Genomic DNA, 14,024 nt, shown 5'->3' with positions numbered 1-14,024 from the left:
TTGCCCGGCTCCCATGTTTTGATACCTTACGTTCCGCTATGTCGGCTAAGGTAGTGCTGGGAGAACTACTGCGATTGTGCCCCAGTTGAGCTGGGTTAACACCTCAGTAGAGAAAGCTAAAACTGACCGTCATGATAGAGCGGGAGACCGGTCGCTGTTCGATAGGTTTTTCGAGTCCTTAAAGACTTATGCCGCTTAGAGCGAGGAGCTGGCTTTGTCCGGCCTAGGCGTGGATAGCGCCCCGAACTCGGTCTTTCGAATACTAGGGGCTTCGCCGAAATTTAAAATTATAGAATTCTATGGCTAAGTGAGAGTGATAAAGCACTATAAGTCTGATTGCCTTGTTCGTTGCGCTGAGCGCCTCCCTCGATGGACCCAAGAATGGGAACAAGAGCGCTCAGGCTTATCCCGAACACCCTAGCTCTCGTGGCATGGGGGTAGAAGCCGATGACTTGCATCTCTCAGATTTAATAAACGGCCGCACAGAAGGTAATATTTTAAATTCAAACAGCGTTGCTTAGCGCAGATGAACAAGTTTTCAGCACACAGGATAAAAACGAGCGAGTTTACTCAAAAATTACATCCCTTGTACATTCGTCCGCTACAAGACGGGCACCCTTCAAGACGCCCTCATAATACATCTCGGGCCGGCGATGCTCCTTCCCCTCTGGTGGCCCATCCTTCACCAGCTTCTCCGCATCCAGCTTTCCCCAGTGCACTTTGGCACGAGCAAGGGCCCTACGGGCACCTTCGATGCATATGGAGCGCTTGATGACTTCAAGCCATGGACAGGCATCCACCAGCCGCCGCACCAGCCCAAAGTAGCTCCCAGGCATGGCCTCTCCAGGCCAGAGCCGGCCTATAAGGCCCTTCTGGCCTGTTCGGCTGCCTTATGGAGCTCGACCAGCTGCTTCAGCTGGTCGCTCAGGGGCACCGGGAGTCCGGCTCAGCATACTGGGACCAGAACACTTTCTCCGTCGAGCTCCCCTCCTCGGCCCGGTAGAATGCGGCGGCATCGGATACACTGCGGGAAAGATCTGCGAATGCTCCTGGAGAGCTCCGGACTCGGGTAAGTAACAGGTAATTTACTTTCACGTGCTTGCTTTGCATAAAGAATGCCTTACCCGCCGCTATATTCTTCATCGCCTCAATTTCCTGAAGGGCCTTTTGGGCTTCGGCCTTGGCAGACTTGGCGCTTTCAAGTGCCGAGGCAAGCTCGGAATCTCGCGTCTTTGAGTCAAGCTCTAAACCCTCATGTTTCTTCATGAGAGCATCGAGCTCTTGCCGCACCTCCGCCACCCGCGCCTCTTGCTTTTCCCGCTCAGTGTGCTCCACGGCCGCATTATCTTTGGCCTTGGACAACGCTTCCTTCAGGGCCGCCACCTCAGTTGTGGCCCCTGCAACATTCACGTTGGTCCTGTCATTATTTGCAACCAGGTATTTTTTATATACTTATATAAGGTCTTACATACCTTCCTTGTCCTCGAGCTGCTTCTTGGCACGACCGAGCTCATTCTCGGACCGCTCGAGGCTCTGCTTCAATGCATCGACCTCCGCAGTCAGTGCGGCAGAGGTCAGCAGCGCAGCCTGCATTCCCATATTGACATTATTATTGTCAGACTCCTGCGTATATATTTTTAGATCCTCAGTCCGGTTTTTCTTTCCGAACACCAAACTGAGCATCAGGGGCTACTGTCTATGCGGTAACATTTTTATATGTTTTAAATACATACCTCAAAGCCTGTTAGAAGGCTGGTACAGGCTTCTGTCAGCCCGCTCTTGGCGGACTGAACCTTCTGAATCACCGCACTCATAACAGTGCGGTGCTCCTCATCGATGGAGGCGCCGTTAAGCACCTCCAGCAAATTTTCCGGCGCCTCTGGTTGGACGGAAGCTGTCGGCGTCGTAGGCTTGCCCTTCTTGCGAGGGGGGCGCCTACCGGACTCCGGAATCACTGAAGGTTCCGGAGCGGTGTCCGGCCCAGGGCCGGACTTAGATTCCTCTGGGGCTTCATCCCCTTCGGGCCTGGAGTCCGAGAGGTCGCCTTGCGGCGCCTCCAGGACCACCTCCTCCTGGTGTAGCCCCTTTTGGGACTCCACCTCGGCATCGTCCGTAGGGCGAGGGGAGGAGGCCGTCGGGAGTGAAGCGCTATTCACATCCGACGAATCCAGGGAGCTGCTCGACGAATCACCGAGCTAAGCCTTGGGCGGACTGCATGATTGAATTCAGCATCAGAAGGTACTGTATAATAGAGGAACACCATAAGTTATTTTGGTATCTGGATACTTACGATTTTGCCAGGGGCTTGGCTCTGGATGGCCATTCCTCTCCGCCGTCGTCGGCGTCGGAGGCGTAGTCCGGAAGAAGGGTCTTCCCCTTCTTGGACCCTCCGGCCTCCCCAGTTGGGGCGGCCTTCCTTTTCTTTCCTCCCCCCCCGGGAGGGGGAGAGGCTTCTTCTTCCTCCTCCTCATCTTCGGAGGCGGAGGGCGCTTCGGGGTCGTCGGGCAATGAATCCTACACCACTAGGCGCCGGGAACTCTTTCGAGTCCCCGTGGCCTTCTTCTCCGGCACCACGTGAGGTGCCGGAACCAGCAGCTTCAACAAGCGTGCATCTGCTGGGCCTTCGGGCAAAGGGGCTGGACAGTCAAACTGTTCGGACGTCCTCTTCCAGTCCTGTCAAGGGAGCAGGAGTTTAGATCCTGCATAGAGTCAAACTATGAAAATCAAGTGTCCTGTAAAGGATAAAAACAAGCTTACTTTGGTGGCTTGGCGCTTGGCGCAGAATCCGCGATCCTCGGTGACCGGAGGGGAGACCTCGGAGCTCTTGAATAGCACCTTCCAGGTGTCCTCGTGCTTTGTGTCGAAGAGCCTGGACAAAGTCTGGTGCTGGGCCGGGTCGAACTCCCACCAGTTGAAGGCCCGTCGTTGACATGGGAGGATCCGACGGAAGAGCATGGCCTGGACTACGTTGACCAGTTTAACCTTCTTGTTCACCAGGTCTTGGACGCAGGTTTGGAGTCCGGCCACCTCTTCCGGATTACCCCACAACAGGCCCGTCTCTTTCCAAGATGTGAGCCGTGTGCGGATGCCAGATTGGAATTCGGGGGGCCCTGCCCACTCAGGGTCACGCAGCTCGGTGATGTAGAACCACCCCGATTGCCACCCTTTGATGGTTTCCACAAAGGAGCCCTCGAGCCATGTAACATTGGGCATCTTGCCCACCATGGCGCCTCCGCACTCCGCTTGCCGGCTGCCCACGACCTTCGGCTTGACACTGAAGATCTTCAGCCATAGGCCGAAGTGGGGCTTGATGTGGAGGAAGGCCTCGCACACGACGATAAACGCCGAGATGTTGAGGATGAAGTTCGGGGCCAGATCATGGAAATCCAGGTTGTAGTAGAACATGAGCCCCCGGAAAAATGGGTGAAGTGGGAAGCCCAGTCCGCGGAGGAAATGGGTGAGGAACACCACCCACTCATGGATCCCAGGGGTGGGGATGAGTTGCCCCTCATCTGGAAGCCGGTGCGCGATGTCGTCAGACAAGTATCCGGCCTTCCTTAACTTTTTGATGCGCCCCTCCATGACGGTGGAGGCCATCCATCTACCTCCCGCTCCTGACATGATTGGAGAGGGTCGAGGTGGGAAGAGCGGGCTTGGGCGCTGGAGCTCGAGTGCGCGGAAATGGACAAGCAAAGGAGGAAGAAGGCGTAGATTGAAAGGGCGGATCCTTATCCCCTTATATGGGCGGCCGGAACTGTGTGCCCCCAACAGCCTAATAAAACTCGCTTATCTCCCAAGCGCCACGATTGGTGGCGCGGTTGGGTTACCCATGCCCGTATTGATGAGAATCCCAGAATAAGGGGACACGATCTCTGCTTTGACAAGACATGCCAAGGAAACCGCCTCGCTAAACACGCTGAGGTGGGACGGTAAAACGATTCGAATAAAGGCTTGGCTGTGGCATGATGTCGCACTACGGAATACGTCAGCAGATTAGATTTATGTAAATATTATTCTCTCTACGGTGGTATGTGGAACTTATTTTGCAGAGCCGGACACTATCCTTGTGTTCAACATCTTCTATGAAGTATTTGGAGGAGGAACCCGCTTTGCAATGCCGAAGACAATTTGTGCGCCGGACTCGTCGTCATTGAAGCCTGGTTTAGGGGCTACTGAGGGAGTCCTGGATTAGGGGGTGTCCGTATGGCCGGACTATGACCTTTGGCCGGACTCCCGGACTATGAAGATACAAGATTGAAGACTCCGTCCCGTGTCCGGATAGGACTTTCCTTGGCGTGGAAGGCAAGCTTGGTGATATGTAGATCTCCTCCCATTGTAACCGACTCTGTGTAACCCTAGCCCTCTCCGATCTCTATATAAACTGGAGAGTTTTAGTCCGTAGGATGAACAACAATCATACCATAGGCTGGCTTCTAGGGTTTAGCCTCTCTGATCTCGTGGTAGATCAACTCTTGTACTACCCATATCATCAATATTAATCAAGAAGGAGTAGGGTTTTACCTCCATCAAGAGGGCCCGAACCTGGGTAAAAACATCGTGTCCCTTGTCTCCTGTTACCATCCGCCTAGACGCACAGTTCGGAACCCCCTACCCGAGATCCGCCGGTTTTGACACCGACAAACATCATCATAATGTGCACAATGTGATCAAGGAGTTGATTGCGGGATGATGTGTTACAGAACGAGTAAAGAGACTTGCCGGTAACGAGATTGAACAAGGTATCGGTATACCGACGATCGAATCTCGGGCAAGTACTATACCTATAGACAAAGGGAATTGTATACGGGATTGATTGAATCCTCGACATCGTGGTTCATCCGACGAGATCATCGTGGAACATGTGGGAGCCAACATGGGTATCCAGATCCCCTATTGGTTATTGGCCGGAGAGTTGTCTCGGTCATGTCTGCATGGTTCCCAAACCCGTAGGGTCTACACATTTAAGGTTCGATGATGCTAGGGTTATAGGGAAGGTATGTACGCGGTTACCGAATGTTGTTTGGAGTCCCGGATGAGATCCCGGACGTCACGAGGAGTCCCGGAATGGTCCGGAGGTGAAGATTGATATATTGGACGAAGGGTTTTGGAGTCCGGAAGTGTTCCGGAGGTACCGGGTGATGACCAGCATGACCGAAAGGTATTTCGGGAGCCCCGGCAAGTGTTGAGGGGCTTCATGGGCCAAGGGAAGGAGGCAAACCAGCCCACTAAGGGGTTGTGCGCCCCCTCACCTATTCCCACGTGACCAGGGGGTTTGGGGTGCCCCATCTAGGGTTCCCACCTCCTGGCTTGGGGGCCAAGTCACCCAAAGGGGAGATCCCATCTGCCCTGGCCGCCGCCCCCCCAGGGGAAACCCTAGGGCGCCTCCCCCTCCCCCTTGCCCCTATATATAGTGGAGGTTTTGGTGCTGCCCAACACATGAGTCTCTCTCTCCCAAGGCGCAGCCCTACCTCTCTTCCTCCTCGTCTCTCGTAGTGCTTGGCGAAGCCCTGCTAGAGTACCGCGCTCCTCCACCACCACCATGCCGTCGTGCTGCTGCTGGACGGAGTCTTCCCCAACCTCTCCCTCTCCCCTTGCTATATCAAGGCATGGGAGACGTCACCGGGTTGCACGTGTGTTGAACGCGGAGGCGCCGTTGTTTGGCGCTTAGATCGGAATCGACCACGATCTGAATCGCCGCGAGTACGACTACCTCATCCGCGTTCTTGCAACGCTTCCGCTTAGCGATCTACAAGGGTATGTAGATGCACTCCCCTTCCCCTTGTTGCTAGATTACTCCATAGATTGATCTTGGTGATGCGTAGAAAATTTTGAATTTCTGCTAACTTCCCCAACAGCCTCATGGGCAAAATGACCAAGACTCCATTCTCCGGAACAATGAAGCGAGCAACCAACTTATTGGAAATTATACATACTGATGTGGGCGGTCCAATGAGCGTTGAGGCTCGCGATGGCTATCGTTATGTCCTCACCCTCACTGATGACTTAAGTAGATATGGGTTTGTCTACTTGATGAAACACAAGTCTGAGACCTTTGAAAAGTTCAAGGAATTTCAGAATGAGGTAGAGAATCGACGTGACAGAAAAATAAAGTTCTTACGATCAGATCATGGGGGAGAATATTTAAGTCACGAATTTGGTACGCACTTAAGGAAATGTGGAATCATTTCACAACTCACGCCGCCTGGAACACCTCAGCGTAACGGTGTGTCTAAACGTCGTAATCGCACTCTATTGGATATGATGCGGTCTATGATGTCTCTTACCGATTTACCGCTATCATTTTGGGGATACGCTTTAGAGGCAGCTACATTCACTTTAAATAGGCCACCGTCTAAATCCTTTGAGACGACACCGTATGAATTATGGTTTGGAAAGAAACCTAAGCTGTCGTTTCTAAAACTTTGGGGATGCGATGCTTATGTCAAGAAACTTCAACCTGAAAAGCTCAAACCCAAGTCACAAAATGCGTCTTCATAGGATACCCTAAGGAAACCATTGGGTATACCTTCTACCTCAGATCCGAAGGCAAGATTTTCGTTGCCAAGAACGGGTCCTTTCTAGAGAAAGAGTTTCTCTCGAAAGAAGTAAGTGGGAGGAAAGTGGAACATGATGAAGTACTACCTGTTGAACCGGTAAGTAGCGCAGCTCAGGAAGATGTTCCTGTGGTGCCTGCACCGACTAGAGAGGAAGTTAATGATGATGATCAAGGTACTTCGGATCAAGTTACTACTGAACTTCGTAGGTCCACAAGGACATGTTCCACACCAGAGTGGTATGGTGACCCTGTCCTAGAAATCATGTTGTTAGACAACGGTGAACCTTCGAACTATGAAGAAGTGATGGCGGGCCAAGATTCCAACAAATGGCTTGAACCCATGCAATCCGAGATAGGATCCATGTATGAAAACAAAGTATGGACTTTGACAGACTTGCCCGATGATCGGTGAGCGATAGAAAATAAATGGATCTTTAAGAAGAAGACGGACGCGGATGGTAATGTTACCATCTATAAAGCTCGACTTGTCACTAAGGGTTATCGACAAGTTCAATGGGTTGACTACGATGAGACTTTCTCTCCCGTAGTGAAGCTGAAGTCCGTCCAAATCATGTCAGCAATTGCCGCATACTATAATTATGAGATATGGCAAATGGACATCAAAAGGGCATTCCTTAACGGCTATCTTAAAGAAGAGTTGTATATGATGCAGCCGGAAGGTTTTTTCGATCCTAAGAATGCTAACAAGGTATGCAAGCTCCAGTGATCCATTTATGGGCTGTTGCAAGCATCTCGGAGTTGGAACATTCGCTTTGATGAAATGATCAAAGCGTTTGGGTTTATGCAGACTTATGGAGAAGCCCGCGTTTACAAGAAAGTGAGTGGGAGCTCTGTAGCATTTCTCATATTATATGTGGATGACATACTTTTGATGGGAAATGATATAGAACTTTTGGACATCATAAAGGCCTACTTGAACAAGTGTTTTTCAATGAAGGACCTTGGAGAAGTTGCTTATATATTAGGCATCAAGATCTATAGAGATAGATAGAGACGCCTCATAGGTCTTTCACAAAGCACATACCTTGACAAGATATTGAAGAAGTTCAATATGGATCAGTCCAAGAAGGGGTTCTTGCCTGTGTTGCAAGGTGTGAAATTGAGCTCGGCTCAATCCCTGACCATGGCAGAAGATAAAGAAAAGATGAGTGTCATCCCCTATGCCTCAACCATAGGGTCTATTATGTATGGCATGCTGTGTACCAGACCTGATGTAAACCTTGCCGTAAGTTTGGTTGCAAGAAACCAAAGTAATCCCGGCATGGAACACTGGACAGCGGTCAAGAATATCCTAAAGTGCCTGAAAAGGACTAAGGATATGTTTCTCGTTTATGGAGGTGACGAAGAGCTCGTCGTAAAGGGTTACGTCGATGTTAGCTTCGACACAGATCTGGATGACTCCAAGTCACAAACTGGATATGTGTATATTTTGAATTGTGGGGCAGTAAGCTGGTGCAGCAGCAAGCAAAGCGTCGTGGCGGGATCTACATGTGAAGCGGAGTACATGGCAGCCTCGGAGGCAGCGCATGAAGCTATCTGGATGAAGGAGTTCATCACCGACCTAGGAGTTATTCCAAATGCTCGGGGCCGATCACTCTTCTTTGACAACACTGGAGCTATTGCCCTTGCCAAGGAGCCCAGGTTTCACAAGAAGACCAGGCACATCAAGCGTCGCTTCAACTCCATTCAGGAAAATGTTCAAGATGGAGACATAGATATTTCAAAGTGCACACGAATCTGAATGTCGCAAATCCGTTGACTAAACCTCTTCCGCGAGCAAAACATGATCAACACCAGAACTCTATGGGTGTTCGATTCATCACAGTGTAACTAGATTATTGACTCTAGTGCAAGCGGGAGACTGTTGGAAATATGCCCTCGAGGCAATAATAAAATGATTATTATTATATTTCCTTGTTCATGATAATTGTCTATTATTCATGCTATAATTGTATTAACCGGAAACAGTGATACATGTGTGAATACATAGACCACAACATGTCCCTAGTGAGCCTCTAGTTGACTAGCTCGTTGATCAATAGATGGTCATGGTTTCCTGACTATGGGCATCTGATATCATTGATAACGAGATCACATAATTAGGAGAATGATGTGATGGACAAGACCCAATCATAAGCATAGCACAAGATCGTGTAGTTCGTTTGCTAAAGCTTTTCTAATGTCAAGTATCAGTTCCTTAGACCATGAGATTGTGTAACTCCCGGATACCGTAGGAGTGCATTGGGTGTGCCAAACGTCACAACGTAACTGGGTGACTATAAAGGTGCACTACGGGTATCTCCGAAAGTGTCTGTTGGGTTGGCATGAATAGAGACTGGAATTTTTCACTCCGTATGATGGAGAGGTATCTTTGGGCCCACTCGGTAATGCATCATCATAATGAGCTCAATGTGACTAAGTGGTTAGTCACGGGATCATGCATTATGTAACGAGTAAAATGACTTGCCGGTAACGAGATTGAACGAGGTATTGGGATACCGACGATCGAATCTCGGGCAAGTAACGTACCGATTGATAAAGGGAATTGTATATGGGATTACTTGAATCCTTGATGTCGTGGTTCATCCGATGAGATCATCGTGGAACATGTGGGAGACAACATGGGTATCCAGATCCCGCTGTTGGTTATTGGCCGGAGAGCTGTCTCGGTCATGTCTACGTGATTCCCGAACCCGTAGGGTCTACACACTTAAGGTTCGATGACGCTAGGGTTATTTGGAAGACTTGTATGTGATTACCGAATGTTGTTCAGAGTCCCCGATGAGATCCTGGATGTCACGAGGAGTTCTGGAATGGTCTGGACATGAAGATTTATATGTGGGAAGTTGTCATACGGTCACCAAAAAAGTTTGGGGGCAAACCGGTATTGTACCGGGGCCACCGAATGGGTTCTGGGGGTTCACCGGGAGGTGCCACCTCTCTCGAAGGGCCTCGTGGGCCGTAGTGGGAAGGGAACCAGCCCTTGGAGGGCTGGGCGCATCCCCCCTTGGGCCCATGCGCCTAGGGTTGGGGTGAAACCCTAAAGGGGGCGTCCCCCTTGCATGGGGGGCAAGCCCCCCCCCCTTGGCCGCCGCCCCCCTCTAGATCTCATCTAGAGGGGGCTGGCCCCCTTCCCCCTCCTCCTATAAATAGAGGGGCGAGGGGAGGGCTGCAACACCACATCCAAGGCGTAGCCCCTCCCCTCCCCAACACCTCTCCTCCTCCGTAAGAGCTTGGCGAAGCCCTGCCGGAGTACTGCCACTCCATCACCACCACGCCATCGTGCTGCTATTGGAGCCCTCTTCCTCAACCTCTCCCTCCTCCTTGCCGTATCAAGGCGCGTGAGACGTCACCGGGCTGCACGTGTGTTGAACGCGGAGGTGCCATTTTTTCAGCGCTAAGATCGGAATCCACCGTGATCTGAATCGCTTCGAGTATGACTCCCTCATCCACGTTCTTGTAATGCTTCCGTCTCGCGGTCTTCAAGGGTATGAAGATGCACTCCTCTCTCTCTCGTTGCTAGTTGCTCCATAGATTGATCTTGGTGATGCATAGAATTTTTTTATTTTCTGCAACGATCTCCAACAACTGTATGGGCCAAGAAAGTACAAGAGGGGTGCTCCCAGGGGAGCACAACCCATCAGGGTGCGCCTGGGGGCCCAAGCGCACCTAGGTGGGTTGTGCCCACCTCGGTGGCCTCCTGCACCGCCTCTTTGCTCTATAAATACCATAATATTCCAAAAACACTAAGGGAGTCGACAAAAATCCATTCCAGCCGTCGAAGTTCCAGAAACACCAGATCCAATCTAGAAACCATCGCGGAGGGGTTCATCATATCCATTGGTGCCTCTCCGATAATGCGTGAGTAGTTCTTTGTAGAAGTATGGTCCGTAGTTAGTAGCTACATGGCTTCCTCTCTCTCTCTTGATTCTCAAGACAATGGTCTCTTGGAGATCCATATGATGTATGTCTTTTTGCGGTTTGTTTGTTGGCATCCCATGAACTTTGAGTTTATGATCAAATCTATGTTTTTATCCATGAAAGTATTTGAGTCTTCTTTGATATCTTATATGCATGATTGATTATAGCCTCGTATTTCTTCTCCGATATTTGGGTTTTGTTTGGCCAATTTGATCTATTTATCTTGCAATGGGAAGAGGTGCTTTGTGATGGGTTCGATCTTATGGTGCTTGATCCCAGTGATAGAAGGGGAAACGACATGTATGTATTGTTGCTATTAAGGATAACAAGATAGGGTCTATTTCTACATAAATAGATCTTGTCTACATCATGTCATCGTTCTTATTGCATTACTCAGTTTTTCCATGAACTTAATACACTAGATGCATACTGGATAGCGGTCGATGTATGGAGTAGTAGTAGTAGATGCAGGCAGGAGTTGGTCCACTAATCTTGTACATGATTCCTATATAATGATCATTACCTGGATATCTTCATGATTATTTGAGGTTCTATCAATTGCCCAACAGTAATTGTTTTCCCGTCGTTTGCTATTTTTCTCGAGAGAAGCCACTAGTGAAACCTATGGCACCCGGGTCTCTTCTTCAATATATTTGCCTTTGCAATCTATTTTATTTGCTTTTATTTTCAGTTCTATTAAACAAAAAATACAAAAATACCTTGCCGCACTTTATTTTATTTGCGATCTATTTATCCTAACTATTACAACTTTATCCCGTCTCCGTGCCAATTTCTGGTGCCGTTATTCGAAAGGGATTGACAACCCCTTTAACACGTCGGGTTGCGAGTATTTGTTATTTGTGTGTCGGGGCTGTTTACGTTGTGTTGCTTGGTTCTCCTACTAGTTTGATAACCTTGGTCTCATCACTGAGGGAAATACCTACCATTGTTGTGCTGCATCATCCCTTCCTCTTTGGGGAAATACCGACGTAGTTCTAGCAGACATGCCCCACGAGATTTGCTACTATAGTTGAATCATATGGTGTTTCTCCCCCTCTATATTTTGTGATGGATTGAGTTTTATCTCTGAGGTTTCACTATTATCGGATTGAATACTATTATGGATTTGAGAACACTTGATGTATGTCCTACGTGGGATACCCGTGGTGACAATGGGGTGTTCTATTGATTCACTTGATGTATGTTTTGGCACTCAACTCGCGGATTCCTGAGGTGACATTGGGGTAATCTATGCATAGGGGTTGATGCATGTTTTCGCCCTTCTTTCTCCGGTAGGAATCTTGGGGCACTCTTTGAGGTTCTTTGTGTTGGATTGAATATTATGAATCTAAAGTTTTTTGATGCATAACGTATAATTGTCCCACGGATACTTGTGGTGGCATTGGAGTATCTAGGTGATATTAGGGTTGATTGATGTGTGTCATATGGTGTTATTTTGCTACGAACTCTAGGGCTGTTTGTGACACTTATAGGAATAGTTCAATGGATTGATCGGAAAGAATAACTTTGAGGTGGTTTCGAACCCTACAAGCAATTTCATCTTATGTTCTCCGTGATAGGAACTTTGGAGTGACTTTTGTCGCACGTTGAGGGATTTCCATATGATCTAGTTATGTTATCATTGTTGAGAGAATTTGCACTAGTGGAAGTATGAACCCTAGGCCTTGTTTTCAAGCATTACAATAATGTTTCTGCTCACTTTTGTTACTAGTTACCTTGCTGCTTTTATATTTTCAAATTACAAAAATCTATATCTACTATCCATATTGCACTTGTATCACCATCTCTTCGCTGAACTAGTGCACCTATATAATTTACCATTGTATTGGGTGTGTTGGGGACACAAGAGACTCTTTGTTATTTGGTTGCCGGGTTGTTTGAGAGAGACCATATTCATCCTATGCGTCCCACGGATTGATAAACCTTAGGCCATCCACTTGAGGGAAATTTGCCACTGTCCAACAAAACTATGCGCTTGGAGGCCCAACACGAGTCTACAAGAAGAAGGTTGGGTAGTAGACATCAAGAGGCAACCCTGTGCATATAGTGTGAGACTGATTAATATATGTAGGTACAGGAAAGCCTGGGGGAGCAGATAGATCATGCGATGAGGTCTCACCATCATTCACAGGGAGCAGATTTTCCACATTGTTGACCACTACATCTACTGAGAGTTTCTGCATCTCCAAGTTCTGTGCATCCTTCACTTTTCCAGCAGTCTCTAGTCTGGTGGTAGCAATCACATTTGCTTCTGGTCTGTCCTTCTCTGTAGTGATTTGTGCTTTATCAAGCAGGGCGTCTTTACTGTTGAATTGTGAGTGCCAGGAGTTGATCCAGCTGGATTGGATCCATTTGCCTGTCACAATATTCTACTGTGCGCTGTTGTATGATAACTTCCATGCTCAGATCCACCATATGAGGTTTTTGAATAATTGGAGGGTGCTATATTTAACAATAGTAGCAAGTCGAGGGGGGTTATCGTCAGCAGCTGGCTACTGTTTTTTGGCCCGAGTGAGCAGTAATGGGCCTGGGCCAACAGGCTGAAAGACCTCATTCAATTGAGGAATATTCGGAGCCAAAGGACCATGATCATATGCTACAGAGTTTGCTGAGTTGCTTGCTGGGTCCCCTGATACAGTGATGCTACTATTAGCATTGACTGCTCCAAGGTTTTCTTTCTGCATCTAGTGGCTCCATAAGATCATTTAGAGCCAGCAAAATCACCCTGCTGGATTTCCATGTCAACTTCATTGTCTTGAGGCATTGCCCAGTGTCCCCATCCTGGTAGCTCATCATCATCATCATGAGCTGCTGGTTCTCAACACACCACCTGGGCTGAAACTGAGTTATGTCAAAAAATAGTCAACAACGAGTTTGCGGGCAGTGATGCAAGACTGAGTTCTTGTGTAATACAAGTCATTCATTGTATCGGGCTGGTGGGCATCGCCACGGTCATCTTGAATCTCTAAATGGCACGTCTACGATGTCGTGTTGAACACTCACATGTGTCATCCCCCATGGTATCATCCGTCTTTACTGTGAGGGTTTCTCTGTGTAGTGCCAACGATTTTCTCCTGCAGACCAAGCAGGGAGTCATGTCTTCATATTTTCACTAAATGTATTCGGTTGTAAACTCTAATATTCTCTCTCTCGTTGTACTCCTTATATGAACCATCTATGGCATTTCTTTGCCCCCAAAGGGGAGGGGAGGGTGGCTTCCTTAGTCCCTTTTGAGTGTTATGTAACAACCAATGGGGGAGTAACCCTACCCCCTCTCACATTTTGAAAGAGTTGTCCGAAAAATATAGCAAGTTGGAAATCCACTCATTCAGTGTTGACCTAATTGGGAGCCTCATTTTACTCCAAAGTAGATGTTTCAAAACACGAAGGTTTCAAAAATATTGGTTGAATAGTTTTTCTTGGTATGGAGTGCTAACTATCAAAACAAATTTAGGAAACTTTTCAATCTATGCTAAATGCACATATTTACTAGAGAAAGTAATGA

Source organism: Triticum dicoccoides, chromosome 3B (genome assembly GCF_002162155.2).
Source record: "Triticum dicoccoides isolate Atlit2015 ecotype Zavitan chromosome 3B, WEW_v2.0, whole genome shotgun sequence".
NCBI lineage: Eukaryota > Viridiplantae > Streptophyta > Magnoliopsida > Poales > Poaceae > Triticum > Triticum dicoccoides.
The sequence above is the reverse complement of the archived record's forward strand: the minus strand, read 5'-3'. Positions refer to the sequence as shown.